Source organism: Myotis davidii, unplaced genomic scaffold (genome assembly GCF_000327345.1).
Source record: "Myotis davidii unplaced genomic scaffold, ASM32734v1 scaffold252, whole genome shotgun sequence".
NCBI lineage: Eukaryota > Metazoa > Chordata > Mammalia > Chiroptera > Vespertilionidae > Myotis > Myotis davidii.
The window spans coordinates 807,287-813,464 of NW_006283768.1; positions in this window are offsets into that span (position 1 = coordinate 807,287).

Below are 6,178 nucleotides of genomic sequence, written 5' to 3' on the forward strand. Positions count from 1 at the left end.
CCCCTACACATCTCCCACTGGGGATGTGCCTGCAACCCAGGTACATGCCCTTGACTGGTATCGAACCTGGGACCTTTCATTCCTCAGGCTGACGCTCTATCCACTGAGCCAAACCGGTTTCAGCAGCATTGTGTTTTTAATTTTTAATTCAATTGTTCACTCCTTATCTATGAGAGCAATAGATTTTTTTAAAATTTAAATTCTGTATCTTGCAACCTTGCTATATTATAACATTAGTTTCAGAAGATTTTATTGTTGATTCTTTGGGATATTTTACATAGGTAATTATGTTCCAACAAAGATAATTTTATTTCCTTCATCTCATTTACTTACTTTTATTTTTTAATTTCCTTAGCAATGACTGTTGGTGTGCACTATTGGTGGGGATGCAGATTGGTGCACCCACTATGGAAAACAGTATGAATGAGTGGTGAGTAGAAACATTTATCTCTTGTTCCTGATGTTAGGGAAAAAGCTTTTAGTTTTTCACCATTATGTATGAAGTTAGCTGTAGGTATCTTTGTAAATGTTCTTTGTCAAGTTGAGGAACCTCCTGTTTATTTCTAGTATGCTGAGAGTTTTTGCCATGCATGAATATTGGGTTTTGACACATGCTTTTTCTGCATCTATTAACATGAATATGTGATTTTCCTTCCGGTTAACATGTAAACGTGTTAACAGCAAACATCCTTGCACCACCTAGCGGCACTTTCCAGTGACAGAGTTCTGAGCTGTGGAGAGCTGCCACAGCAGAACCTACCTGATCCGTCAGGGTTGCTGATTGTAAATAAGTCTGAAATTTATGGATTTATAAGGCATGACTTTCTGGAAAATGTCACTTCATTTATGCAATTTTAGGAGTACAAAGTGGAGATCTTTAATGACTGAATAGTTTCCTTTTGTATAAGTAGTTATGCATGCACCATTTAGAAACCACATATGTTAAATCTGGGCCAGGACACAACCTAATGAAACAGGAAGGGGAACTGACAAAAATATGCTGATAATTATGTTGCTTGCTGTGCCTTGAGTAATATAATTATTTGTCTCTGACCCAGAAATCTCGCTGTATTTTCCAGAATCATGAAATACTAACTGGCTAGTTTATTAGCTTGTAAATAGGGTAAAATGACATCATTTCTATCTTACAGTTAGCTGGAGCTACTTAGCTGCTGCCCCTTTCAGTGAATTATATTTTCTCCAGTTAGCTGTGGTCTTCACTAGTGTGGTTCACTGGCAGTTGCCTCATTTTATAATTGAGTTTTTATTTTCTTGTTGCAAAATTAAGAGTGGCAGTTAGCGCAAGGATCCAAACTATGGTTCCTGTATTCAAATATGAGTTTTACTACATAAACCTGTATGGCTTGAGTCAAGTTTACCCTTCTGATAATGATGGTGAAGACAATACTAATGCTTATACAGTGGGGCCTTGACTTACGAGTTTAATTCATTCTGTGACGGAGCTTGTAACTCAAATTACTTGTATGTCAAATCAAAAAGTGAACGAGTGAGACACGTGATGCTGGGCTGATGTTGTGGCGTTCACTGTGATGTTCGCTGTGCCAACCACCGGTGGGGTATCTGAAGCTGGTTCATAACCTGAAGGTTGAAGCTGGCTTGTAACCCGAATTTTAGCTCACAACTCAAAGCAAAAAATCGGCTGAGAGACGGCTCGTATCTCAAAAAACTTGTTAGTCGGGACACTCATAAGTTAAGGCCCCACTGTATGTTGGTTGTGAAGATCCAGTGACTTAGTTACTAAATTCTGCAAATTTAGTTCACTGAGTTAATATGCTTAAAGTACTTAGAATTGTACTGACTATATAGTAAGTGTTAGTTGCTACTATTAAAAGCTATGTCTCTATTAAAAATGAAAAAGTTAAAGAGTGATATTTATCTCAAAAAAATGAGACCAGATTATTATTCTATTGAATAGGTTATTGTATCAGTATCAGATAATTAGTTTAATAATAGTACTTGTGGTTATAGGAAGCTGGAAATATTACATGGTTGTCTTTGTGATCCACTTTTTGGTTTTATGAAAGTTTATATTGGAAATCTAAAATTTGGAAAAAAGTGGAAAGTAACAGAAACTTAGATATAATCTCAACAAGGAGAAAGGAGCATCTCGTAGAGCATGCTAAGCTTTCAGAGTATAAAGAGAATCTCCAAAGATTATCAGAACATCTAATGATCATTAAATGGTATAAGAATAGCACTAATGCTCAGTATATTCAATTCAGATCTTAAAAACAAAAAAGCTAAATATGTTTTGATAGTTCCTCATAAATAAAAGATGCTCAAGATACTTTCCATCTGTCAATCTGTGGTTGTGATAGAGGTGGATTAACCATTCACTTTTTTGAGGCTGTAATCTCAACTCTCTTGGCCACATTCCTTTGTAAATGGCATATATTTTGAAATTACAACTTTTTTTGCCTACTTGGTAGAAAGCTTACTATGGCCTAAATAATTTGTGAAATGTGGTAAAATGAACTTTCTGCATTTAATAGTAACTTAAAAGAAAGTTACTATTAACAGAGTAGACACATTTCTTCATTATAAAGATATTGGGATTTGATCCTGAACATTTTCTATAGCATTGTATGAACAAGTGTTTTATTATTATTTAGAACAATAGCATTTGATTTAAATGGTTCAGTTGGTTGCTTGATTCATGTTAGCAAGTTGATAATATCAGTACAACCAATACTGTCTGCAAATGTGAAATTGGCAATGATGCTACAGATTGCTATTTGATTGTATTGTTATATCACAAAAGAAATTAAACAAGGATGTAAACAGAAAAAAAATACATTAAATAACATTAGAACAGCTCTGTCACACCTAGAAATCTCTAAATAATTCTCATATAAGGCTGGTTCAACACAGAGGCAGGTTTTCTAAAATGAAGATGATACCTAGTAAAGGTCTGGCTTCTGATTTAATTTAAAAAATAGTCACGCTCTTTGTAAAGCACTGAATTCATAGACAGTAAGTTTCAATTCACTAGAAACATGCAGAAAGGATGTATGTCACCATTTCCATAAAAATAGAGACTTTACAAATTAAATCCTAAACTTAGAATTCCAATTTATGGAATAACCAGGGAACCTAGTGACATCAGCCACACTTAATTTAAGAAAACAAAATTTACTGTATTCTGGGGAGCTAAAATGGTTATAAAATCAAGTTTCACTGATCCCCATCATAGCATATAATTTCTCCCATAAAAGTTATTTTTTTTTGCACTGGCTAGAACACTTCCTGAAACATTTAAATAAATTTCCTTTTCTTGTTTCTATATAGAGCATAAAATGAACCATTCCATCAGAGGTCTGAGAGGCCCGGCTCAATTCAACATTCTACACATTATCTAACTTATATTTTCTACTTAAGAATGACAATTTTCTTAGACCTTTCACTTCCTTTTTACTTCCATCAGCACTAATGGGTTTCTCCGTGGGCCCATATTTCTCCAGGAAATACAGGTGTAATAGTTACTGTGTTACTGCAAATGCAGAGGCAAGAAAAAAATAAGTAGTTTGAATTGAAATGCAGATGCCAACATCCTCACAATAGGTAATGCAAACATATCCTTAAGCAAACTCACAAATCATAGATTTTTAAGAATTCTTACATTAATTGAAACTTTATATGGTAAATCATTAAAGCCAAATTCCTATTATAGTTGTGATTATAGTTTCTATGTATGTATTAGTTAAGTGCAAAATGATCTTAGAGGTGGGGAAAGAAAACGATATATATTATATCTTGTTATTAACATCTTTGTTGGTAGCATAGCCTAATGATTAGGAGTCCACCTTTTCTGATAAGAGACTCAGGCGCTCCACTGGCTGTTCTGCTCCCTCCCACTTCACTTAGTCAGAGAATTTGAGAACTGAGCCCCAGATTCTTCATCTCTAAAATGGGATTGTAATAGGATTTACTTGATAGGATATTTTAAGGGTGATAAAAAGAGTATGTATGCTGCCTGGCACAGAGTAACTGCTAATGATATTATTTATACTTTAAAGAAAGCATTAGTAGGTACTATTTTTAAAAAAGATATTTTATATGTATAATTTAATCTATTAGTAAATATTTAATTTGAATTCTGTTATACTTAAATATAAATCATGTAAAAATGTTTGTGTGTTGACTTTCTTTTAAGTAGATCTTTCTTAAATTTCTCTTCTATATTAGCAGCTAAATCTTTAGTTAAGGTTACAGTTATTACTTAGGTCTATATGTTCATCAATGGCATAATTTTATAGTGGTTTAAATTAGAAAACTAAAAAAAGAGTTATTTACTCTAAGTATGAGTTCTAAATTATGTGTTAAATATATAGCATTAAAATGAACTGGATGTTTTTTTGTTGAAGTACATGCTTCCTGCAATACCTAGCATTTCCATTTATTAGTTTTTGCTGCCAGTATATTCCCACATAAATCATGACATCCACACAAAATTTAAAGAAACAGTTACATAGTTTTTCCAAAAGGATAATTTATAATGGTATAAATATATTGATTTTTTATGATTCTTTAAGAAATTTTATACATATATTTATTGAGAAATAAAGCAACTTCCTAATCTTAAAAAAGTGCTTATGTTAAGACTAGGCTCAGTTGCATGTACAAGAAACCTTAAAAAATAACTATAGAAATATCCTCCTTAAAGCAGTAGGCAGCTTAAGGCTCATACAGAGGCTCTGTGTAGTCATCAGGAACCTGGGCTCCAACCAGCTTACCACTGAGCAGTCCTGGCCAGGTGGTCCGCACCCTCCTGGTTTAAGAGTGCTGTTCACATCCAAGTTCCAGGTACCAGAGAAAGGGGAAGGAACTGCACCCCTCCTTTTCAAGTAAATACCCCGAATTTGCCACCCAAATTTACTTTTGTAATTGGATAACAGTTCTCTTTATGTTAATAGCCAGTACCTACAGATACATGGCCACATCTGTATATCAGAGTCCCAGCTGAAAATGGAGCTATTAAAACCAATTAGCAGTCTCTGCAACACCATCTTTTGTAGAATACAGGGGTGCACTCAAAGTGTTAGAGACACTATTAAGTCTGGTTTTGTAAAACCATAGAAAATTGGCCAGGCCACTACCACTTAGTCATTTATTTTTCATGAGTATATTGTTATAATACCTATAATTGGTTCTGCATCATCTGCTAAGAAAATGGTAGTGTTATTAAAACACGGTAAAGGCCATGTCATACTACTCAACTGTTCAGTACATCAAACCATTTCAGAATTACTTTACTAAGTAGGTAACAATCTTTAGTTGCAAAGAGCATTTTATGGTTTTTGAGCAGATAGTACCTGTCTGTTAGGAGGACTGAGTTAGGATAATATTCATATTTATTAAAATGCTTCAGTAATTGACTTTGAAGAATTTTTTTTTACCTTATACTTCTAATTTTGAAAAAACCTAGAAAACTACTAATCTCACTTTAAGTATTTAAACAGAAATAGCTATCCTTATTCAAAGTAGCACTGCCTGTTCTTGCTTTCTAATGAACCTTCTAAGATATGAGGGAAAAAAAGAAAATTTAAAGATGCAGATTTTTGTCTTTTCTGTTATAAGGAAAACAAGTCATTTGCCTTAGATTAAAAAACCGTGTGATTTAACTTTAATTAATTTCTCATGGCATAGAATTTTAGAACTTGTGGAAAACTGAGAATATATCCTTTAATGCTATCATTTTATGTTGAGACACTAAGTTCTGGAAAGTCTAAGTGACTTGGCTAAAAAACATTTATATCTTACTGACAGTGCTAAAACCAGGTCTGCAGTTTTATTGCCTTTTAATCTATTGCATTCTATCTCCCTTCTCTTTCCTCTCCCTCTCTTTCTTTTTTTGCTTTCTATATTTTACTAGGATTAGCATGACATTCCTATATAATAAAAGGCTAATATGCAAATCGACCAAACGGTGGAACAACCAATTGCTATGATGCACGCTGACCACCATGGGGCAGATACTCAATGCTGGAGCTGCCCCACAGGGGGAGTGCTGCTCAGCCAGAAGCCCTGAGCTGGACTCAGCTAGCGAGTGCAGCAGCGGTGGCAGGAGCCTCTCCTGCCTCAGTGGCAGTGCTAAGGAGCAGTGAGCCAAATGGTAAGGAGCAGCAAGCAGGTGGGTAATAAGGAGTGAGGGGGTCCC